The sequence below is a fragment of the Rattus norvegicus genome, chromosome 14 (assembly GCF_021556685.1).
Source record: "Rattus norvegicus strain SHRSP/BbbUtx chromosome 14, alternate assembly SHRSP_T2T, whole genome shotgun sequence".
Classification (NCBI taxonomy): Eukaryota; Metazoa; Chordata; class Mammalia; order Rodentia; family Muridae; genus Rattus; species Rattus norvegicus.
In genome coordinates, this window is record NC_141547.1 from 72,339,051 (window position 1) to 72,365,151 (window position 26,101).

General features: G+C 40.9%; 1 long non-coding RNA gene across 1 annotated transcript in view; it reads left to right on the forward strand.

Annotated features, from left to right (window-relative positions):
• Window positions 1-20,734, forward strand: part of LOC148001387 (uncharacterized) — a 61,089-nt gene extending 40,355 nt beyond the window's left edge. Inside the window, exons 2-3 of the long non-coding RNA XR_015637482.1 lie at window positions 16,075-16,168; window positions 20,286-20,734. This is a non-coding gene — a long non-coding RNA (uncharacterized LOC148001387). The remainder of the gene's footprint in view (window positions 1-16,074; window positions 16,169-20,285) is intronic.
• The last annotated feature ends 5,367 nt before the right edge of the window (window positions 20,735-26,101 follow it).

Genomic DNA, 26,101 nt, shown 5'->3' on the forward strand with positions numbered 1-26,101 from the left:
TTCCAGGCAATGCCCTAGACAATGATGGCACATCAATAACACAATAAGTCACCTGTGTTCCTGAATCTTGTCATGTGGAGACACAGACAGTAGGCATAGTGTATGTATGTAACACAGACCACGATAAGAAATGCCTTGAATTAACTCAGAAGTGGAACATAGCTTTTCCAATTTGTGATCATTCTCTATTTTGGGGACTTTACTTTTAAGAAATGTGGTTAAATTTTTTTTAAACAAAGCCAGAAGAGTAGAATATTAATGGAAAATTCAAACCTTAAGCTAGAGATGTTTTTTAAATACTAAATGGAGACATCAAATAGATACATTATGAGTCTGAAGATTAGGGAAGAAGTCAGGTCTGAAGCTGATTTGGGAGGCAGTAGCTTATGGATGATACTTAGAGTCACGAGATTATATGCAACTGTCCAGAGAGGCCATGCTCTGATGCATGTCAATGTTGAGAGAGAAAGGGGGAGAGGTGGTGGCACCAAAAGAGACCGAAAGGCAAGAAAAGTGTGGAAAGAAACCCAGCAAGGATGGTGAAGAAGGCGTCTACTCCAGAAGCACAACAAAAATTTATGATTCTGCCCCCTAGTGCTGCTTCCTTTGCTGCCCCTGGGGGTTTTGATTGATTCTCCTTTCTTTTCAAGCTCATGACTCTTTTTGTTTCCCAAGGTGTTGTTTAAATAACAGTGGAAGTGTTGGCTTTGCCAGATGGTAATTGCTAAAATGACTTTCCTTACTCTTTAAGTCTTCAGGGCATCATTCCAGTATTCTGTAACCTTCAAGCATATGTGTAAATAGTTCAATGACTTCATTATCTAACTCCCTGAACAGCAAAGCCCGGAATCACCCAGAATCCACCTCTCTTTCTCATAAAATGAAGCAATGAGCCATTTACCCTAAAGGACCTTTACAAGGAGGTCTGGTTACTTCCAGAGTCCTTCAAATTGTGTACTTTGTTGGTTTTTCATAATTTTACTTTTCCTTAGAGAGAAACATTAATATAAAAAAGAATGAATTTCGAACTCAATAAAAATTTCACTCCTTTTTTATGCCCATTTTCCCAGATAAAGACAAAATTTTCCAATTCCAATTGGTACTTCCATACCCATTTATACCAGCACCAGTCTCTTCTGTCTACCATTGTCCACATTTTACCTTTCATTGATTTCTTAATTAAGTTAGTATCTCACTGACAAAAATAATATGAGTCAGCTCAACATTATCATAGTGTTTCCTCATGGTCCACAGATTTTTAAAAAATATTGAAATTGAATTACATCAATTCACTTTCCATTTCTTCTTTCTAATCCCTTCCATGTAATTTCTCTTGTTCCCCTTCAAAACCATAGACTCTTTTTCTTTGTTTATTGTTACACACACACACACACACACACACACACACACACACACACACTCCTAAATATGTAAATACAACCTACTCATTCTGTTTAATGTAACTTATGTTTATAACTTCAGGACTGACCACTTGGAGCTGGTGACCACTAATTAGGTGATCTTCCTAAAGACTAGTTCTCCTTTCTCATCAGTCTTCAGTTGCCTGCGATTGTTTATCTAGGTGTGGGATCCTGTGAAGCTCTCTTTTCTATATTAGCTTGTCAGTTGATGTTATACTTCTCCAGGTGTTGTTTAGGAAGCCATGATGGTGAGGTATCTTCGTCATTTCTAGGATATGCAATCTCAGGTGGCTATGTATGTGCCTACTTGGTCAAGGTCCTGGGATAGGTAGGAGAGCATGGTAGGGGCAGAAAGGTCTTACAACTGGCATATACCTTTGTTTGTTTTATAACATGGGTTCTAGAGATTAAACATGGTTCTTCTGTTTTTAAGGCAAACACTTTACTCACTGAGCTATTTCCCATCTCACTAATAGGTTTTTTTTTTAAATTCTTTTTTCATACATCCTAGTGTTAAAGTGGTTTATCATGTTTTTCAATTAACATTTTTAACATTTTCATCAAATGATATGATGATCAGTTTTGGTGTTTTTAAATTCAATGGTATATGAGTATTTTGGGAGTTTCATAACAAAATGCAACAGATAGGGTCTTTAAAACAGAAGACAGAACAGAAGTTTAGCATATCACAGATGTGGAGGCTAGAAGTTCTAATTCAAGGTATCATCTGGCATATTTCCTGTAAAAGGGCTTATGTGAGGGTACTTCCTTTCGTCTCCTAGCTCCTGCTTGCTCTGAGGGTTTTGAGCTTGTACCAACCTGATTCTGTCCCAAATTCATGTTCGTATATGATCTTGCTTCTTCTTTTTGTAGATGTAAAAGACCCTATTTACAAATATTCTGATGTTCTGGGTTGTCAAGAAATTTGGGGGTTATCATTCAATCTTCTACACTTAGTAACACTTGTGTTACTTGTGTACTTACTAACATTTTAAGTCCTCAAGGATGCTTATAACTTGGATGCTTGAATATATATATATATATATATATATTACATCAAGTTATGTATACAATGTAGACACACTCCCAATTATTTATAGTTTCATTTTGAGAAGGGTGACTGGAAAAGGTTAAAGAGTCATGCATCCTAAAATCCTTCAGCCTGTGATCTGGAATCTTCAGAAAATCTCATATATTTTCAAGAACTGAGCTCTGCTAACATTAATGGTTGTGTCCAATGTGGATTTATTGGAAAAGCAGAGAGTGGAAGAAGCTTCCGCACACTGGAAGGAAATTTTGTTCTGGGCGCCACTTCTGTTGGTCTTGTAAGGTTTCTGGCAATACATTAGTCATTCCTACACCTCTTTTGTCCAGTGTGGACTGCTATGTCTTGTGATTTCTGTTGGTTGTAGAATAGATTTCCGAGGAATTGAAACCTCTGAATTCTGATGTCACTGAGGAGGGAAATTCCAAACGCACTTACTGTCAAATAAACACACAAGGGTTACATTCTGTCAGATTACTTTTGCGGCATTTTATAATTTTGTAAATTAGATGTCAGTCTGGTTAGTTTTATTGCCAAGTTAACACACATGGGAAGAGGGAAATTCAATAGAAGAATTCACTTCTTCAGATTTGCCTGTGAGTGTATTTGTGAGGACATCTTGATTTTTAGGTGATGCAAGTGAGTCCAGCTCATACAGAGACCCATAGCCAATTGTTATGTTGATGGAGGGTCTAAATTACAGCACTCTATCCGCTCTCTTCCCTAGCAGCTCAGGGAATCCCATGGAAGAGGGTGGAAAGATTATACGATTCAGAGGGTAGAGAAGATAGCAGGGCAATATGACCCAGTAAATCAACTAAGCAGAGTACTAGGGGCTCACAGAGACTGAAGTGACATGGACAGGGCCTGCAGGGGTCTGTACCAGGCTGTCTTGCATATGTTGTGCCTATTAGCTTGGTCTTTTTGTAGGATTCCTAATTGTGGGAGTGTGTATGTCTTTGACTTGTCTGCCTACTCTAACTGCTCTTAAGATTCTTTTCTCCCTGTTGGACTGTCTTGTGAGACTCGGTGTGAGGCCTTTTGCCTTGTTTTACTGTATGTGCTCTTTTGCCATATTTGGTTGTTCTCTCTTGGAGGCCTTGCTATGTTCTGAAGGGATGTAGAGGGGGGTGTGTCTGGGGGAAAGGAGAGGTGTGGGGGAGAATCTGGGAGGAGTGGAGGGAGAGGAAACTGTGGTTGGCTTGTATTATCTAATTAATTATCTAATTATCTAAAAGAGAGAGTCTATTCTCTCTCTTTTTTAAAAGCAAAGCACAAAGAAATGGTGGTGGGGGCAGAAAGGCAGCTCACCTCATGAGGGTGGTGGCACCCCTGAGCAGGTTGGTCAGACTGAGGTGTGTAAGAAAGGTAGATAAACATGGACCTAGGAAGAAGACAGTAACCTGCAGTTCCTGCTTCCGGGTTCCTGTTCTGTTGCCTATGCCCTGGACTGCTCACTGAATAAGCCTACCTGCCCTAGGGGTTTGGAGATGAGGTGGAAAAGAGTCATTGACAAAGACTCTGGAAGCAGGCGAGAAATGCTGCAGCAAGCTCTCTGAACAGAGTTCCTTTAACAGCCTCCACTTGCACCCCATTGGTCCCAAGAAAGCATGGTTTCTAAACAGCAGTTCCTGATTGGGTAGTCTGCAGCAATCCTTGGTCTCTCAGGCAGTCTTCAATTAGATCCTCCTTTGCGACTGCACCCCCTCCCCCAACCCCTGGCATTTACATAGACACAGCACGGGTTGGGTTCCAGAGATGATGGACTAGAACCTGTAAGACAAAGAAACCATTTCCTCTCCCAAGTTGTTTTTTGGTTAGAGTTTATCACAGCAACAGAGACATTAACGAGAACGGGTATAGTAAGGGAAGCCTTTGGAACATAATGATCCTTACTCTACCTGGCCAGACAGCAATGTCAGTGTTTAGCACAATGCCATGGGACATATACTGACTTTCATTTATCATTTCTTAAGATACAGTTTTAAGCTCTTACTTGATATGATGTGCTGAGCTATATGTTTGCAAAATTACCTAACTAAAGCCATGCACCTTTCTTCTGGGAGATTATACTCTTGAGGCAGAGAAACAAGAACAAATAAACAACCATGGAGAGATATTGCAGAGAAATTTTCAAGTGTAATGGAGTTGGGGCCTGAGAGGTGGCTGAGCTGCTAAGAGTGCACAATGCTCTTGCAGAGGACCGGAATTCAGTTCCCAGCATCCACAGCAGGTGGTTCACTGTTCCCCAGAAGTTGAACTCTAGAGAAATAAAAATGTTTCTGGCCTCTGTAGTCACACACAAATTTACATACCTCATAACACACACACACACACACACACACACACATGCTTAATAATAATAACAATAACATCTTTTAAAAAAACAAGCAAACATGGACTACCATAGAAACCTTAGACAAGCAGTGCCTTGTTTCCTCTAAATCTAGTGGTAGCGAGTGTAAGAACAGTCGTGGTACAAATGTTGACTAAGCAGAGATCTGTGGAGCTGGTGGACTCAGGGATGGTTACTCAATAAACAGGTCCTTGCCAATGAGGAAGTCAAAGAATGTTCCTATGGCCTCCTGTACCTATGAAGAGAGCATTTTGAGTTTTCATTTAATTGCTGTGTGACTCAATAGGAGAACACAGTAGCCTTTGTACAGGTAACCAGAAACATGAAATCTTCCAGAATTTACAGGCTCAAATGACAACCAGTAAATTGGTGGGTAAAAATATGTTATAATGAATTGTTTAGGATAAATCTTTCTGATCAGTCATCATTACATAGTCCACCTAATGTTAGTTATTAGTAACGGACTTTTTTCTTAAGTGAGTAAAAGTCTACCTTTTGACAACATGGCTAGGGAAGCAGGCTAACTGCCAGTCTTTACCTCCCCTCAGCTCCTCAGAATCTCCTCTCCAAGTCTTATCCCCAGTTCTGTAGCAAACCATCTGCTGCACCTCCCTCTCCTTCTTTGCTCCCATCTTCCCCTCCTAACTTCTCTCCCCCCACTCATTGCCATATCTCAGTCCCCAACTCCAGCAGGCATTCCCTGCGAACCCACAGACCACTCCAGTCAGGGAAGCAGCTAAAGTAACATAATTAAAAAAGAAAAAAACTCCAAACTAGAAGTCAGGGTATATTTGAATCCGCAGATAGAAGAGATTTAGTTGAACTTGTTGTTGTAAAAATATAAAAAATAAAAAATGTATTGTTGTCTTTTACCTTCACCATGGTGCTCCAAGATATCTTCTAGATTCTTGGTGGAAACACATCCCAACTCTGAGGTGGCCCAGACCACCACACTCCATTACACTTAAATCTATACATTATAGAACACACAACACAGTAACCTTAGATTCAATTGATAGGATATAATTGCCCACCTAAATACACAAAGCCCAGTACCATCCATCCCTTAAGAACATTTGTAACAACCTTTAAAGATACAGTGTGGAATCTTAATGTCACCTGCCATATTGTCCTGCCATGGCTTCTCTCTCTCCCCCCTCCTCTCCTCCTTTCCATTCCAGTCTCCTCTTCTTCCTTCAAACTTCTCTCCCACCCATCCTTCCTTCTCCTCCAAAGACTGGCCTCCTTCTATCCTGTATCTGCCTCTCACCTGTATTTTACAAATTCAATGGTGAGAAGGTTCTGGTGAAGTCACCTGATTCCTGATTATGTGACTAGGCAGCTGTCCTTGGGGCAGTGGAATTAGCATCAAAATACAGATAACTCCAGGGCAAACCACAACATGAACTAAGGGCTGGCTGTGATTTATTCCCTAGATTCTGAAGACAGACATGGAAAGGGACAGATGTGTGCTGGAGAGAAGGCTGCCTGTGTACTATCACTGCATTCCTTTGGAGGACTGTCTGAGCGTTAGCATATCTGCTAGTCCCTTCAGTATCAGAAGTGGTCTGTGATGATTCTATTGGAGGCAGAAGAAATCATGGAGTGAAATGTAATCTTGCCTCTATTTTGCACATGCACCTCTTGGAGGACAAAACAAGAAAACTTACTACTTTAAGAAATACTACTGAATAAAAAAAATGTTTCTTGGGGTTTAAAAAATCATTTTGAGGTAATATTTATATTATTGATTTTTATGCAAATTGACATTTTCACTTTAAAAAAGCTTATGTTTTGGTGACTCTGCAAGTTTATTGTGAAGATTCAAAACTGCATTGTCAGATAGGAAACAATGAGGATTGAAGCTATTTCTTTTAAGTAGCTTGTGAATATATATGGGTTTAGATAACCTTTTTTGTATTAATTAAATAAAGAAATGTGCAAGACCTGACACTTTGAAAACAAACTGCATGCTGGCCCTGGGGAGTATATGCTTGCTATCCTGGAACTCAGGAAGCTAAAGCAAGAGCAGTACTGTAAGCTCAAGGTCAGTTTGGTCCATATAACATGGCTGAACTACTCTTGGTCACGTGGAATAAAAATATTAAAAGAAAAAAAAAGGAAAAGGAAAGTAACCCAGTTATTAATTATGTGAAATATTTTAAATGTAGCAAAAACAAAAACAAATGCTATAATAAGTACCTAGAGATGGTCCATCTAGCTTTGCCAAGTCTTGTCATTTTTAACATACAACACTAGCTGTGTAACATTTCAGTCCATAATAGACTGACTATACTGACAATAAATATTAAATTAACTGGACTACAGCATTTAGATCTGTTCAAGTGTCTTCTGTGACGTCTGTGCTATTATGAAATGGCCATACAACTACTTTTCAGAATGCAGCCTATTCTTAAGCAACATGTGACTATCACTGTTTACAAAGTCAGAGTCTGAAGGATCTTAGCCTTCTTTTTTAATGGCTAATAGTCCTCAGAATCATATTGATAACAATACAATATCTTTTTTTTAAATAAAGGAGATGGTAAACTACATACATGTGCCTCTCTTCCTATTTATCAGATGTAATATGGCTAAACAAATGTCTGGTTCTTTTATTTCAAATTGTGTTTCTTGAAGAACAGATAAGCCATTATCCTTGGGCCTCTTTTCTGTCTTCTATTTATCTTGTTTCCTTCCCCTGTCGCCAATGATAATTGCTAAGTACCATAAGGATGTTATTGTACACTGGGGGTCCATATCACATAACTGCTGACTGTAGTCCAGGTCTTCTCTCTTAATGCTGAAAATCTGATGGTTTTAATTTTAGTCAAAATACAGTATTGCTTGTATGTATATAATTCACGGGCTGATCACTTGATTTTTTTGGATACCCAGTTAAAGGACTCCTTTCCAGAGAAGATTAATTCTGCCTCTCTTCTCAGCCTGCTTCATTTTTTGTCTTGGTGTGGGGCCTGTTGAGACCTCCCATTTCCACTTTAGCTTGTTCCTGGGTGATACCATTGTTCTGCTCTTGTTTATGCAGCCATCTTGTTTCCTGTAAGTTTTAGGAGATTGTCTGTTTGATCTTCTGGTTCTTACAATCTTTCTGCTCTGTCTTCCCAAATGTTCCCTGAGCTTAGGTTGTGTTATACATGTATCAACTGGAGCTAGGTATCCATGATGAGGTGATCTCCTCACTATGACCAGTTTTGGTTTTCTGTAATGGTTTCTGCTGCTATGTGAAGCTTCTTTGAGGATGGAAGAGAACTATACTTATATCTGAAGATCTGGAGTTGGATTTTTATGGACATTAATAGATAGGCCTAGGTGTCCATGTAATAGGTATGCTCTCAGCATAAAAATTTGGCATTAAAATTAAGTAGCAGTAGTACTATGTCTAATTACTAAGAAATAAAATCTTACAAATAGGAACAAAGAACTAGAGACATGGCTCAGTGGTCCCGACTGCATATTGCTCTTGGGAGGAGCCAAGTTCAGAAGCTGTATCAGGTGTCTCACAGCTACTTGTCTTTCCAGTTCTATAGGATCTGGGCAGTGTATTCTTTTTTTTTTTTAATTTATTTTTTTTATTAACTTAATTTCCTAATATTTTGTTCAGAATTTTTTTTTATTAACTTGAGTATTTCTTATATACATTTCGAGTGTTATTCCCTTTCCCGGTTTCCAGGCAAACATCTCCCTCCCCCCTCCCCTTCCTTATGGGTGTTCCCCTCCCACCCCTCCCCCCATTGCCGCCCTCCCCCCAACAGTCTAGTTCACTGGGGGTTCAGTCTTAGCAGGACCCAGGGCTTCCCCTTCCACTGGTGATCTTACTAGGATATTCATTGCTACCTATGAGGTCAGAGTCCAGGGTCAGTCCATGTATAGTCTTTGGGTAGTGGCTTAGTCCCTGGAAGCTCTGGTTGCTTGGCATTGTTGTACATATGGGGTCACGAGCCCCTTCAAGCTCTTCCAGTTCTTTCTCTGATTCCTTCAACGGGGGTCCTATTCTCAGTTCAGTGGTTTGCTGCTGGCATTCGCCTCTGTATTTGCTGTATTCTGGCTGTGTCTCTCAGGAGCGATCTACATCCGGCTCCTGTCAGTCTGCACTTCTTTGCATCATCCATCTTGTCTAATTGGGTGGCTGTATATATATGGGCCACATGTGGGGCAGGTTCTGAATGGGTGTTCCTTCAGTCTCTGTTTTAATCTTTGCCTCTCTATTCCCTGCCAAGGGTATTCTTGTTCCCCTTTTAAAGAAGGAGTGAAGCATTCACATTTTGATCATCCGTCTTGAGTTTCATTTGTTCTAGGCATCTAAGGTAATTCAAGCATTTGGGCTAATAGCCACTTATCAATGAGTGCATACCATGTATGTCTTTCTGTGATTGGGTTAGCTCACTCAGGATGATATTTTCCAGTTCCAACCATTTGCCTACGAATTTCATAAAGTCACTGTTTTTGATAGCTGAGTAATATTCCATTGTGTAGATGTACCACATTTTCTGTATCCATTCCTCTGTTGAAGGGCATCTGGGTTCTTTCCAGCTTTTGGCTATTATAAATAAGGCTGCGATGAACATAGTGGAGCACGTGTCTTTTTTATATGTTGGGGCATCTTTTGGGTATATGCCCAAGAGAGGTATAGCTGAATCCTCAGGCAGTTCAATGTCCAATTTTCTGAGGAACCTCCAGACTGATTTCCAGAATGGTTGTACCATTCTGCAATCCCACCAACAATGGAGGAGTGTTCCTCTTTCTCCGCATCCTCGCCAGCATCTGCTGTCACCTGAGTTTTTGATCTTAGCCATTCTCACTGGTGTGAGGTGAAATCTCAGGGTTGTTTTGATTTGCATTTCCCTTATGACTAAAGATGTTGAACATTTCTTTAGGTGTTTCTCAGCCATTCGGCATTCCTCAGCTGTGAATTCTTTGTTTAGCTCTGAACCCCATTTTTTGATAGGGTTATTTGTCTCCCTGCAGTCTAACTTCTTGAGTTCTTTGTATATTTTGGATATAAGGCCTCTATCTGTTGTAGGACTGGTAAAGATCTTTTCCCAATCTGTCGGTTGCCGTTTTGTCCTAACCACAGTGTCCTTTGCCTTACAGAAGTTTTGCAGTTTTATGAGATCCCATTTGTCGATTCTTGATCTTAAAGCATAAGCCATTGGTGTTTTGTTCAGGAAATTTTTTCTAGTTGGGCAGTGTATTCTCAACTCAATGGGCACCTGTGCACTTGTAGCACAAGGAAACTCATGCATGGACAAAAATAATCAATAAATAATAAATAGTTTTAAAAAGAAAAAATTAAAAATTCTTTGCCCCTTTCTGTCTGCTAACAAATCTTGGATATGATTTTTGGTGTTGTAAAGATAGCATCTTGGGGCCTAGGAAACCATGTTTTCTGGAAGGGCAGAAAGAAATCTAGATGGATCCTAGTACCTTGACTATTAATAGATCAACCGTAGAGGTCAATCTACCTGCAAAATCTCCTAATTAGAAAAGTATAGAGTGTTATATTTGTTATTTTCTTACTATCTGTGTCTATTGATTGAGTCTAAACCTAATATGTAGTGTATATTATTAAAATTTAAATAAATCACATCTTTCTTAGACCATTTAGTGTTCCTCATGAATACATGTGCTTAGGGCTAACCACTTTGGGTTGAACAACCTATCACGATTCTTGTCCTGCAGAAAATGGATTCTACTTTTTACAAGAGCCATTGATTGCTCCTGGCTCTGTTTTATTTTTGGAAGGTACTTCTGTATTTCTAGGCAACATGAATATACTACTATAGTTTGGGTTTTTTAGTTTTTCCACATTATTTCTTCTTGTTCCGAAATCAGGCTAATTTTCTGACACTTTCAAAATAGTTCTCAGCTTTTGTTTAAATAAGGAATGCATTTTTCTGTGTTGTAGTTTGAATCTTACATGCTTCTCTAAGGGCCCATGAGTTAAGGACTTAGTACCTGTCTTAGTACCTTTGGAAGATGATGACATTTGATGAAGTAGAGCATAGTGGGAGGTGTCTGGACTATTTTCTCTGTGGGCATGGGAGAGCAGCTGTTAGAATACACATTTGCCACCATCATCAGCCACCTCTGCATCTACCAAGAGCTCTTCTGCTCTGTCTTTTAGATTTATTGCCTTGTTTGAGAAAAAAATACTATACATCTCTCAGGATGAGAATTCACTGGACAGTAACTCGTAAAGGTGTCAGTTTGGAAACACTTTGTTCCTTCTCATTTGGTTTCCCTAAGTATGAACTTCTAATCAGTTCTCTGCATGATTTCCTAGAACCAAGTGTCATGTTATGTTCATATAGTTCTGATGAATGTGTACCTACATGGTTTTCCTTTGCCCCTTTCTGTGTTCTAAAGCGTTGTACTGATATACCTTGATGACAGTCTGGGTTCATTTGTCAGAGTCAAATGTGTCCCCAGTGGGGCCTTTTAGTCCATAGACTCTCAATTCTGGGAACTTAAAAAAATACTTGTAAAGGGCACTTGCTGCAGAGGCAAACCTGGGTTATTGTCAGCTCCCTATGTGGTGGCTGGGCAACATTGGGCCCATTTATTCTCTTCTCTGAGCCTCTCTGTCCTCTACCAAGTGAGAATTATAACAAGATTTACCCCAGTGTATCTCTGGGGTGATGAGGAAGGAAGTTCTGGGTAGGGTGTGGCTGCTAAAACAGGAGCACCACTGTAGGCTTTCGGCAGTCATTGGACCTCTCTGAGCTCATCCCAAGTCTGTTTATGAATGAAGAGTTTCTAGCAGGCTGCCAGTTATGAGAGTAAATGGTGGGATGGGAGGGGCCAGGTCCCCAGAACCCAGCAGCATGAGACTATGTATATTGTCAATGTCAGAACATCTCCCTTCTTCTCTTCCAGTACTGGGGATGGAACCTAGGGCCTCACACATACTAGACAAGTACTCTACCACTGACCCACACACCTCACACCCTCCTTCCCCCCTAAATTTCATTTTTTGTTTTGCTGTGTTTTTATTTATCTTATATTGGTAGAATTCTTATTTTTATTCAAATTTGAAGGAAGTGTTAATTAAATACTGACCAGGTGGAAGGACTCTGGCCAGGTCCATACCCAGGTTCCCAGTAAATGGTTACTCACACAAGGCCACTGCATTTCCAGTCAAGTCTAATCAGGGACAAATGTATATCCTCACATATTTTCTGCCTACATATGTTCCACTTACATCCAATCAGGGGCAAGGGTACATAGTTCCTGCCCACGTACTTCCTGCCCACATGTGATCAAGCACATCTGGTGCAGATGGGTCAAACAAACAGAACAAGCAGGAACTTCTTCTTTACTGCAAACAGAGTTCTTAACCTAAAATGTATGTTTTCCCTGTTTTGGTTTCCCATTAACTGGCAGGTGTATTGTTCTCGTTCCTGTTTTGGTTGTTCTCACTACCCCCACCCCCCTTGAGTTGTATTCTGAGTCAGATCCTTGACTTTGTGATGGGTACCTGTTTATATTGGGATCTAATAAACCATCAGCTTAATGGTATCCAGGCAAGAATTATTATTTAGTTAAGGCATCAGTGATGCAAGATACAACAGTAATTAGAGAAGCAGAAAGGCCAAAGGCCTTGTGATGGGTGACATCAGAGTTATTATGTATGAGGAGTCTGGAAATGAGAATGGGCACTAGTTCCTTTGTTTTATCTCAGGTCCCTTTTTGCAGTGTTTCTTTAGTACAGTCAGATTGTCTTTGATGATTCCTGAGTGGTTTATATAGAAACAACAACTTTCTCTTAAGGCCACACAATACCTCCTTGTTCTGCATAAAGCAGGACTGCTCTATCTTATTGTTGAACTATTTTAGTAAATTAATATACCTGTTGGTAGATCTGGGCCCACTTTCCTGGTATGCCAATGTCAGTAGAGGTTACCATTGTGTCCGCTATGCCAGGGACTTTCATTTTGAGCTAGCATTTCAACCTGTTGGGGGCCAAGGGATGATGTATTCTCTTCTGTAACTACTTCCTGTTGAAAACAGGCCATTAGAGTCAGGGTCAAGAAGTTTGCATGCTAGCCGAAGGCTGGGGAGGATAGAATTCTTAATAATTAGCTATCTCTTCTCCTGCACAGATCCTCTGTTTTCTTTTTAAATTCCTACTTTTAGCTCTTTAAACTTTTGTCTCAGTTTCTTTAGTGTTATTGTCCAAATATGTTGAGTTTTTAAACATTTATTCTTCTGGTCTTATAATTTTAATTTTGCTAATTTCTTCTTTTTTTATTGTTCTCTTGAAGTAGAATTTGTCCTTCTTCCTGAATGCAGTAGCTTTAATCTTTCTGAGAACTTATTACTGTTGCTATTGTTTTTTGTAAGTTTCTAATGTTTGTGTGGGGACTCATATTTCACCGAATTCATGTGGAGGTCACAGGACAACACTGAAGTATTGGTTCTTTCCTCCTACCTTTCTGTGGGGTCTTGTGATATAATTCTGGTTGCTAGATCTGAGGACTCTGTGAACACCTTTACCTACTGAGCTATCTAGTTAGCAGTCATCTTGCCAGCCCTTCTCAGAAAACTGTTAAAGTTCTTTTTGCTTCCTGTATGTTCCCTGTTTCTTTGTTCCTTTAAAGATAAAATGTGTTGATTTGATTATTGTATTGGAGATATTCTTTACAAAACAGCGGATTCTTTGTGGATATTTACACTGAAGAAAATAAAACATTTAAAAATCTATTGTCACGCCAACCTTGAATCAGAACTCTTTGAAGGGTGAGTTTCAGTCTTAATCAAGCAAGTAGCTATTTCCTTACTGAACTGAATCTCTAATTGTCTAATAGCTATTTGATGTTGCTCCAAGCCTATCTTTTTCTGACAGAGTTCCAAAATTCCCTAGTCTCCTGCTTGATCCTCCTGATATCCTTCTAAGTGTTGAGTGAACAAAGGAATCTGGGCCCCCCTTTTGAGCATTTATAATTTGTATCATCCTCTATGATGTGCTGGGTCTTCTTGAATCCAGCATAGCATCTTCTGATCCAAGAGTTACTTTTGTGGCCTTGGACATGAATGGTAACAGGAGAACACTTTTACAGCTTGGAGACCACAAGGTACCTTAAGATATAACTGCTTCTTGGGCAATTAACCTGTTCTATCTATTTCACTCTACCTATAATGCAGTCATATCTAGAATGTCTGGTTCCTGATTTTTAGCTCATTAAGAGTAGGCTAAAAAATAAGAATAGGACTAAGCCTTGAGTTAATTAGTTAAAGGCTTCATGCATATTATTTCTGCTATACTTAATGATTTGATGCTTGCCATCCTCTTACTTGAGTATTGGACTCCTACTCTCTCTGCATCATCCTGGATCCCTTTTCTCATGCACCAATAATGTTATATATGCAGTCTGCAAGTTTGCTATTGCTTGGTTCCATTTATGGCCTCAAGCTTATTATCTCTGTGTTTTAAGGTCTCTCAAGTTGGAGGCTGGTAAAGTCCGTGAAGGCAGATAAGGAATGCAACAGGAATCCATTCTTCACGAATGAGAAAATACACTAGAACTGTCTACTGCCTCTGAGCAGTGTCTGGTCCTGGCTCTCCATCATGGATGAGGTAACCTTTATGACAGTCACACTATGGGAGGCCTAAAATGCCAAACCTGTTAGATGGACTTCAGCCCCAAAAATACACTTTTCCCATAGCCCCCTTACTCATTCCTGTCTGTTTTATTCATCCTCCAAACAGAGAACATTTCTTCCTCTTTATTCCTTGTTGAACCCGTGCATACATAAACATACACACACAATATACATTTATGTATATTTCTCTACTTTTATTTGTTTGAAACAGAACAAAGTATAGATGTAATATGCCATCTTCACAAAAAGTATAAGTTCATTAAAAGTAAGATGGCAACACAAACGAAAGCCAATACTGCATATAACCTACTTCTTTTTACTTGGAACAAAATGAGTATGATTTAAATGCCTCCAATTGAATCAATTAACCAATGTAGCCAGCATGACTGTGTTCCTGTCATCTACAATCTGTCATAAATATTAATTATTTATTGTGAATCAGTGTCACCTCATCAGGAAACCATAATGCTTTCCTCAAGTAGGTTCCATTTTTGATGATGTCTCAATCATAAATGAGCTTGGATAGACTTGGGTTTTCCTTCTGCCTCAGATGTTTTCCTCAAGATTCCAATTCAAAGAGAAAAATATTTGCCCGTCTCTGGGGTTTTTGAGCAATGCTTGGCTGAGAGGCACAGCTGAAGAGGGTTAGAAGGTCATTCTCAGTGGGCTAGGTGAAGTGGAATGGTCTCGGCTGCGTGTGGCTCTTCAGCAGTGGAGCACAGCCAGAACCACAGAAGTTTCCCAGAAAGACAAACAGTGAAAGTTCACCAAACACTTGGACTTCAATTTGCTTCTTGAAATGCTGCCTTTCTCTGGCAGGACTTGTCACTCCTTCTCTAAGCCCTCAGCCTCTAAACTGCATGCCTTTTCTTGCTAATAATCTTTTTTCTAACCTCATCACTTCAGTGCGATGAATGTTTAACAGAGTTTATCTCTTGCTGTTAGGTACAGTGAATATAGCAGTGAATATGGCAGAGTTCTGGCCTCAATGATCTCCTTATTTCATGGCAGCATAGGCAAACAGTCCAACCAAGCTGGAGATTTAGCATAGGTGGCAAACCATGCTTCATGTTCTGTCTCAGCTCACATGCTCAGGGCATTGTTCCCTGTAAGGCCTTAAATGAGTTACTTTGCTTCTTTCTCCCTCGGCTCACTTAACTATAAAAAGAATGTAATAATGGAACTCTGTGTGTGTGTGTGTGTGTGTGTGTGTGTGTGTGTACGCACGTGTGCATGCTTGTGTATATTTAATAATAATCTATTGTGGTTAAATATATTTTAAAATACATTAATATATAATTTAAATATATCATATTAAACATATTTATACACATCATTTATATATGTACATACACATATATAATATTTAGAAGTATGGATCTTTAAATATACATATAAACATTCATATAATCTGTGTAGCCAGGCAGAAACCTCAGTGGAGCGATTGGGACACCAACCCACCCACAGTACCTTACATGCAAAATTTATCCTGTCTGCAAGAAAACAGGGATAAGGGATGGAGCAGAGACTGAGGGAAGTGCCAAGCAATAAAATCCCCAACTAAAAAACAATCCCATGGGCAAGCACCAATCCCTGACACCATTCATGATACTCTGCTGTCCTTGCAGAGAGGAGTCTACCATAGCTGACCTCTGAGAGGCTCCACTCAGCAGCTGACTCAAACGAATGGAGAGACCTACAGCCAAACTGAGTGGAGCTCAGGTAATCTTATTAAAGAGTTGGGGGAAGGGCAGAGGGCACTGAAAGAGATAGGAACTCTACGGGAAGACCAAGAGTCAACAAACTTGAACCCTTGGGGGCTTTCAGAGATTGAACCACCAACCAAAGAACAGACAAGGGCTGGGCCTGGTCCCCCGCACCCCAAGTATATGTAGCAGATGTGCAGGTCGGTCTTCAGGTGGGTTCCAAACAACTGGAACTCGTGCTAACCTGAAAGCTGTTACCTATGTGTGTTCTTCTAGCTGGGTTACCTTGTCAGGTCTCATTGGGAGAGGCCGTGCTTAGCCTTACAGAGACCTGATGTGCCAGGGTGGGGGATACCCTGGGGCTCTGTACCCTCTCAGAGGTGAAGGGTTTGGGAGATAAGAAGAGGAACTGTAGGAGGGGGTGACAAGGAGGGGGGCAGCGATCAGGATGTAAAATGAATTTTAAAAAATTATAAAGAAGAGTATATCCGTATATAATTTAAATAAATAGATTAGATATATTTATATACATCCTATTATATACATACACATGTGTATATATACATTTGGGAATATGGATCTTTAAACATACACATATAAACATACACATACTATGTGTACTACACATACATATCAAAGGATATATTATGTAAGTATTCACATATATATTCATTTGTATTCTTAATATATTGTGTAAAATGTGCCTATATCTACATATATATGTAAAATCATGTATTATATGTATAGAATATTCACATATATAGATACACATACACATAAATATAAACCATTATACAGTATGAGTTAAACATTATATGTACAAAGAAATAAAAAATAAGAATAAGCACATCAGGTTTTTATTCTTCTCTCATATGCTACACCCTAAAGGAAGTTTCCCCTTTTCCCACTTTTCTCAGTTCCATCCCCAACCTTTCTTCATCCCCCAATCCACTCCTCCTCTATTTCCCTTCAGAAAAGAGCAGACCTCCCAGGTATAACAAGCAAAGGCAGAATAACATGCTGCATTAAGAACAGGCACAAACCCTCACATCAGAGCTTGGCAGGAGAAAAAGGGTTCCAAGAGTAGACAAAAGAGCCAGAGACAACCCTACTTCTACAGTTAAGGGGCCCACAAAACAATGTGCTAATAACAGTAGCATAGTTGCAGACGACCTAGCACAGACCCATTTGGGCTCCATAATTGCTGCTTCAATCTCTGTAAGCCCCTATGAGCCCTGCTTAGTTGATTTAGTAGGCCATGTTCTCCCAGTGTTCTTGACTCCCCTGGCTCCGTAATTTCTCCTAGTCTTCCACGGGTTTCTCTCTGGAGAAGTACTTCTTAAATGTTAGCATCCATTATCCTGTAAGATTCCATGAAAGATGAAGAAATCATTGAAGTAGTAGCAGATGGAATTGAATATGAACTTGAGAGTTAGACAAGCCTAGATAGACTCAAGCTTTGATCAACAACTTTATCAACTTGCAAAAATGTTTCATGTGAACGCTTTGGTCCATTTGACAATCAGTGCTCATGGAGTTTAACTTATTATTAGTCCTTAATGGTTTAAAACCAAGTTTTCCCATCTCAAAAGCAAAAATTCAAGTTTGGAGAAATGCTTTGCTGCTTAAGAGTAGATGCTGCTCTTATGGGGGACCTGGGTTATGCTCTTAGCATCCACATAAAGGTTTCTAACCATAACTTGAATTCCAGCAGATCCAATGCTCTTTTCTGGCTTCCCTGGACACCAGGCATACTTATGGAGAACAGACATACATGTAGCAAAATAAACTCATAAATTAAAAGTAAATTATTAAAGATAACAAAGACTATTGCTGGTGTAGATGATGCCTATAACCACAGTACTTAGGAGGTAGAAGGAAGAAGACCACAAGTTCAAGGCTATTCTGATCTACCCAATGGTCAATCAGAGGCAAATAGAGAGACCCTATGCAATCAAACAAACAAGCAACTATTATATTTATAGTATGTATTTATAGATATAATGTTTTACTTTGTGTTGAAAATTATATCTGTATCAATGTGAGCTACATCTATTTGTAATTCCCAGCACAGAAGCATACTATAATATGAATCATCAATTTTTTAAACGTTTTCATCTCTAACTCTATCCATGTACCATCCTGTCTTTATTTCTCTAACATTCTAGAGCAGACTCCAGGAAGGAATTGTCCAGCTGGGAACTACACCTCCTTGTTGTTTTGGTACAGAGAGAGACCAGCTTATTGATATTCAGAATGAAAAGGGGATATAAAAACATATATATTCAAGTCATTCTATCATGCTTTTCCTTGTCTGATGAGAAGCAGAAGACTGCTACAAGGAGAGACATGGGATCCCTGAACCCCTACACGGAGTTCTACTAAGGGAGACAGCCCATACTACATTCTCATTAAAGAAAGAAACTTTTATTTTGTTAATCCACCAAAATATGGAGGCAATTTGTTAGAGGAACTAGTATTATCTAAACAAGCAGAATAACTGTCAGAATTACTAGGGATGAACAACAGGCAGAGAAACGTCAGAGCATGCCAAAATTCAGCCATTATAAACATCCACTTTCAAGTGCTGTGTGTATTTGGAGAAGAGAGAAAAATGTCTGGTTGGGTTGCCATCAAGAAGAAGAGTTTGCCAAAGACCCGAAGGAAAGTTTAGGGGGAATGTCATATATAGAAGTCAGAGGCAAAGGGGACAACAGTCACTTCCTTCCCCATGACTCTTCCCAGTCTGCTTAGCCTTCTCCATGCTCCCCGTTTTTGAAACCTTTTTGGTCATCTTCTTCTTTTTCTTTTTTTTTTTTTTTTTTTTTTTTCGGAGCTGAGGACCGAACTCAGGGCCTTGCGCTTGCTAGGCAAGCGCTCTACCACTGAGCTAAATCCCCAACCCCTTTGGTCATCTTCTTAAACATATGTGTTGCACCTATAAAAGGGTGTAGTGAGAACCAGAGATAAGGAGTATATAGAATTCAAATCGTGGAGGAACTGAAATGAGAAACAAGTTTCTGACTACATTCCACCATTCCTCTCTTTTTCTGTGCCTACCTCCTGGACTTCACTACTGACTGTGAGCGAAACAGGCATGGCTCCTTCCTTATAATCCTGTCTCTAACTATTCACTCACTGTGTGATTTTTCCTCTTCCTCCATATGCACATGGCCTACGCAACCTCACATTTGCCTTAGTCTCTGCTCATGTGAGGCTTCCTCAGTGAGGCCTACCTTGATAAGCATATGTTAATGCTGTACTGTATCCAAAAGTCTTCGGTCCATCATTCTCTAGATCTCTTTCTCTGCTACACACCGTCTTTTGCCCACAGCACTCAACACTCTAGCACACCCTGTAATTTAGTTGTCATGATTACTCTCCACCTCCACCCCCCACAATACACACTCCTTCCGCTCTCAAGCTCTCAAGCCACTGGTGACCTTGAGGAGAGGGCTTGACTCCCTGCTGCCCTAATACTATGGAGAAGTGCCAGACCGTGAGTGGATACTTAAATGCATTGATGAAACTGTCTCCTATTTCAAGGCTACCTTTGTTTTGGTTTTGGTTTCAGACAGGGTATTGCTATAGTACCCCAGGTGCCTTCAGTTCAGGGTCCTCCTCTCCCAACCTCCTGCTGGGTGGGATTGCAGGTGTGCACACTATAGCTAGCTCAAGGCTATATTCTTAATTACTAAATTGTACAGCCAAAAAAGTGAGAGATAAAGAAAATGAATGCCCAGAATGAGTGATGCTTCTAATAGTTTTGGAGGTCGTGGGGGCTGGGTTGTGGCTGTATCACATGGGTCTGCCTAAAATAGAACAGGTGCATCCTAGACTTAAATTACATCCTGCAGTCACCAATGCTAGGCCCCGTTACCACAGAAAATGCTTCCCTCCGGTTTTGGCCCATAGTGACCACAATTGCTTCTCTTAGCCAAAAAAAGCCCTTTGTCTCTTGGCTGAGGTTCAAATCCCACTGCTTTCAGTGAGACTGGGCAACAAAAGGGAGCTTCAGAGAGAAGGACAACAGTCACTTTCTTCCCCATGATTCTTCCCAGGCTGCTTAGCCTTCTCCATGCCCCCCCAACACCCCCCGTTTTTGAAACCTTTTTGCTTTCTTTGCTTTGCAGGAGTCTAGCTGGCAGCCCAAAGATGTGACTGAGAACTGGCCGTGTAAGAACAGCAGAGCTTCCTGGGGGAAACAGGCCTCTTTTTTTCCTGAGGGGGGGAAAAAAGATATGCTAGAGCTCCAATGTTCTGGCAAATTCAAGGAAACCAGCTATCAGTTGTTTGGGGGAAAACAACAACAGCAGCAGCAGCAGCAACAAACCTGTCTGTAGTAAATTACATGTGGGGACAAAGCCCACTAACTCCCAAGGCTGCCGCCCTCCCTGCGCCCCACCCTGCTGCCATCCTAAGGTAATGTCAGAGACCTGTAGTTCAAGCTTGACTCCTAAGAGCTGTGTCCACTTAGGTAAGTCTCATGGCTTTCTGTCTGTGTTTCATGACATTATTTGTAACATTACATTAAATCTGCTCCTTCATCCTGATATGAGAAATAAACATACTTTTGTCAGCTTTGTGAAGTTTTTTTTATTGTCTTTCACTATTCAATTTTATGTTACAAACATCTCAGTACTATGTAGGTGTGTGTGCATAGCACTTGGGCACACACGCGCGCGCGCGCGCGCGCACACACACACACACACACACACACACACACACACACACACACACAATGCACGTGAAAGCGGATGAAACCTGAGTAAGTATTGCAGTTACAATTGACTATACTGGGGAAAGCAGCAACAAGATGGACAGAGACATAAAATGTAGATGCGTACAAGTGAGGATTGATGCAGAGAGCACCATAATAGTCCATTGGAAGGCTAGAGTGCAGCTGGTGCTGGTAGCCCGGCTTCATGCCAATGCAAAGACCTCGCAACCAGGCAAGCCACTGCTGCTGTTCTGTCGGTGGCCAAAGGTCTTATGACTCAGAGACCTCAAGCACTGGAGTCCAAAGACTAGAGAGCAGGAGAGGTAGTGCCCAAAGACAAGAAGAGTGTCAGGGGACAGGCAGGCAGACAGGCAGACAGACAGACAGACAGACAGACAGACAGACACACACACACACACACACACACACACACACACACACACACACACACACAGACGAGAGAGAGAGAGAGTTCGTTCTCTCATCTCCAGCCAATTGCATAGTGCACAGATACCCACGGACACCAAAGGCAGATCCCTGCCCTCCTATTTCTACCAACTCTCATCCCAATCTTGTCTACAAACACTCCCTCAAATGCCCCTACAAATACACTTCACTAGCTGTCTAGCTAGCTCTTAATCCAGGCAAGTTGCTAGCTACAATTCGCTACCATACAAATAATGGCAGGCCCTGGTTCTGTGGATGTACTGTGAGTAGGATTCACCCGCCGGGGAAGTTGGGTGAAGACTGCCGAGGTCCTCTGCCTTGTTGGTAATATCTTCTCTGTCTGGTTAGTTCGAATACGCATTAGACAAGGGTATCTGCTGGTTCCTTCCTCCTGTATCTTCTAAATACTTCTCCTGGGAAGTGTAACCCACAACCATTGGATCTATTGCTCTTAAGGCTTTGTTACTTGTTTAGGGCAGTTACCCTCTGCCCACGCATGTTTCTTGGGCTCGGTGCCGAGCTGGTGTTTACAAATGTTTCTTGATTCTTTCTGCTGAAAATATCAAAACAAGCAGATTTCTTTTCTTAGCCATTCTAGTACCATCTGTGAACAAACTTCACATTTTAAAAATTCTACTTTATGCCAGAGATTTTCATATACAATTCTCTTAGTGAAGCCTCAGCATGATTTGATGAGGGACAAGCCAAAATGTCTCACTTTTGCTTTGAGAAACACAAGCAGTGGAAAGTTTGATCCATGTGCTTGGGATATGAAGGTCATGGAGAGCTGGAATTTAAGCTAGGACTTAGAGCATTTAAATTTATTAATTTATTAATTATCAACTTCTGTTTGTCAGGAGCTGTTCTCAGAGCTTTTCAGTGGTGGAATAAATGCAGGTTATGAAAAAAATAAGGCCTACATCACCACCAAGATAATAATAAATAATAAAGTAGCAAATTGGATGCAGGAAACAGGATTCATAGAGATCACTGAGTTTGTCCAGGGTTCAAAGAAGGAGTAGAGAAATAGAATCTTTGGAGAAAAGAATACTTTGAGAACAGGGCCATTGGGGGAAAGGGTTCTATAGCTGACATGACACCAGATGAATGTAAGTAGCTGGCTCAGGCAGTTGGTATGGCTGGAACAGTAAGCACCTTTAGCAAGGTGGGTCACAGAGGCCCACAGAGGATATTGCAAGAACCCTGTGATGAATCTGACTTTCCCTGAGTGATTCCAGAACATCGCAGCAGGGTTTTTGAGCAAACGGATGGTATGAGCTGACTCATGCTGCTACTGGTTCTCTGGCTGCTTAGAGTAGACAAGGCTGAAGTGGTGTAAAGGTCAAAAACAGACAGATCAATTGAAAGTCAGCAGCAGTTCTCCAGGAAGAAGAGGCTGGCTGTCTGGACATTGGAGTGATAGCATGGGTGCTACATATTCTGTGAGTTCTCATCTGCACCTACCTGTCCCTGAGGCCCGTGATCATATATACTTAGAGTGTTATAGACTCTCTGATGTTTGGTTTCTCATGTGCAATGGCCTTTTCTTTCTCACTCTGCCCAACTGGTCCGTAATCTAATGCTCTCTCCAGATGCTCTCATATCCACCCCACACTTCTCTGCAAACTTCCTACCTCCTGCTCCTTCTATGGCCTTCTTTGTATCCAAACCTTAGCAAACCTACGACTCTCTCTTACCTGCCTGTCCAGGCTAGTGTGGTGACATTCCTAGATGTATTTTTCCCTAATACACTTTAGGATATAAGACCAAAGGTCAGAATGTACCAGCTAATGTATGAGTTTGGAATGGAGTCTCCCTCCAACCCACTGCAAAGACAAGAGTGAAATAAAGTGACACCCAGTGTCCTTGTCTACTAACTGGTCTGAACTAATGATTGTGTCAAGGAGTTGCCATATTGTTGGCATACATATTGCATGTAGCAAAACTACATGCAAGAGTTTGTGCTCCAACGAGAGAAGGCGATAGAGAGTGGGATGGTAAGGAAATGCGTTCAGTGCATTCTTCCATGCCAAGCTCCCTCTTCGCCTCCGGTATGTTGTGGAATCCTTGTGTGGGGACTGGCATTTCTGTTTCACAGATGAAGAAAAAGACTATTAATAGACTATCCTGTCTGTCCCCCACCCAAGCCCCAAAGATGAAGAATGTGTGACCCCTGGAGAAGACAACAGATTCCTTGTTTTAAAACAACAAGTATAAAACAATAGAAAGAAACCTGCTTTTCTTTTTTTTTTTTTCAGGCCTAGACATGAGTGAGTCAATGAGTCAAACAGCAATGTCTCTAGAGTGTCCGTCGGTGCCAGCCCGTAAGATGGATGCATCCCAGATGGGCTTTCCCACAGCCTGTGCTGGGAGCTTCCCCTTGGCCCACATAGGGAAGGGGTGTGTGAATGCTTTCCCATGACATGCAAGTACAGCTAAGCACGTGACTTGGGGCTGGGAAGAGGTTTACAGCAAGCAACCTGGCAATGGAATGGCCCAGTCCAGCCAGCAATGGCAAGCTAGGACAAAAGCCCCATCCCAGGATGAAGCAGCCAGTTTTCTTTGTATGTGGTTAGATAGTCTTTGGGCTCCTAAGGAGGCGTAGGATGTATGAGCTGCTGGCTCGTAACTGGGTGCAAGACTGCATTAATCAAGTGCCTTATTCCTATCTGCAAGGATAAGGTAGAAGACCATTAGTGGCTGGCTTGCACCCCAGTTACACTTTATACACTATCAGTGATCTTACCCTGACAGAATGTATGTTCTTTTGACAGAATGTGGAAAGGGGCCAGAGAAATTGACTATTTACAGCTAAGTCCACTTTGTATCATGTATCTAATATAAGAACTTTCTACAAGATAGTATAGGGGAGACCACATTGGTTAATTTTATGTACAACTTTGATGAGACTGTAGAGATGAATTATATGGGCAAATAGACAGATAATTCAATAAACATTTTTGCAAAAAATATATAATATATGCACATATATATCTATATACATATTTATATATATCTACACATAAACATACACATTTACATATCATTCATAAACATACACATATACATATCATTCATATACATAATACACACATATGCACATGCAATGGTCAGTTTATTTAAAATGTAGCAGATGTAATGTGCTATGTAATGTTATGCAAGAGCCTTGGCTAATCAGCTGAAGCTCTTAACAGCAATGGCTAAGGTTTTGTGTGAGAGAATTCTACCTTCAAGCAGTAACATAGAAATCCTGCCTGAGTTTCCTCAGACTGAAGCTACAGTATCATCTCCTACCTGAGTCTCCAGCCTGTCTGCTGGCCATAGATATTGAACTCAACAGCTACCACACTGGTAAGAGCCAGTTGCTTAAAATCCCCCCTGCTCACTCTCCATATGTATATGTATGTATAGATGTATAGATTTGTAAATATATATACATGGATGTCCCCACTTGAACCAAAGAGATAGTCTGGAGACTGTGAACGCTTTCTCTCAGGGCTCCCCATACGCACAATACTGAAGTCATCCTTGGAGACAAGTGTAAAGTATGGAGTCAGGAAGGCTGAGATTAGAGAAGGAGGCCACGCTTTGCACTGAGGAGCTGCACCTCTGGGGCTGGGCTCCAGAGAACGATTGAGTTTGCATCTGTGCTTCCGGTTCCTCCATCTAGATTCCCAGCTGAGGTGACAGACTGCCTGATGTGTTGTGTCGTTTTTTTTGAAACACAGTATGAGTAATCCTGTAGAAACAATTAACCCACTATCCCACAGCTCACACATTGGTCCAGCCTCCAATACACACCTAGACCACATCTACCAGCACATGTCCTGATTGATGCCAGGGGAAGGCACATGGATGCACACACTGGACATCTGTAGTCAGGGTAGAATTCTACCTACAAGAACTGTAATGGGAAATCCTAAACCTTTCTCTGGACAGCTTCAGCCTTGAAATTGTACCTGTGCATTCCGACCTTTTCCCTCAGTCATATGATCTGCACCTTTGTGGCTGGCCACGGTTTCCATCCTTAGCTATATGCTGTCCTACTCCTTCCTGGATTTCAGGGCCTTGGGATTTAGCACCTTGGATGATTTTTTTTCCTCCTCCCATTTCAGCCCAGTTTTGTATCTATCAGAGGAAACAAATGCTTATTCATCGCCCATCCAAACTTAAACAATCTAATCATGACTTTATTCCTCCAAGGATTCCTTCTTCAGGATTCCTCAACCTCAGTCATCTTGAGGTCTGTCTCTATTCTGGAAGCTCACACACACTTGTGGGATACAAGCATCTTGACAGATCACACCTGCAATCCTCAACGCCTACTGTTACAACTGCTCCTCACCCTGTTCGAGGACCTAGCCATATGCCATGATGCCTACCAAAACCTGAAGGTTATAGCACAAACCAAACACTTTCTTCTTTTATTTTATTTTAGAATATGATTTCCCATCTCCCCTTTGTTAAAGAGATTGAGATTAATATGCAAATGAAAACCAAAATAGTAAAGTAGGTATCATGACCGGTCAGATGTCGTGCCCAGGGACTGAGTTCCAGCGGCAGCTGTTTTTGCTTTATGTTTTATATAATTAATAGCCTCTCAGCTCTGCACTGGGTCATGATTAGGACACACTTCCTGGTAGAGAGGTGTGGAGCATGAGTGTTGAGTGCCTAAGAGGGGTCAGCAGGTGCTGTGGGTGGAGCAGACTCTTTTGGGCACAGGGAATATCAAATGTAATGGACATTCAGTTGTGGTATAAAAATCAGGGTATTGGTCCAGCT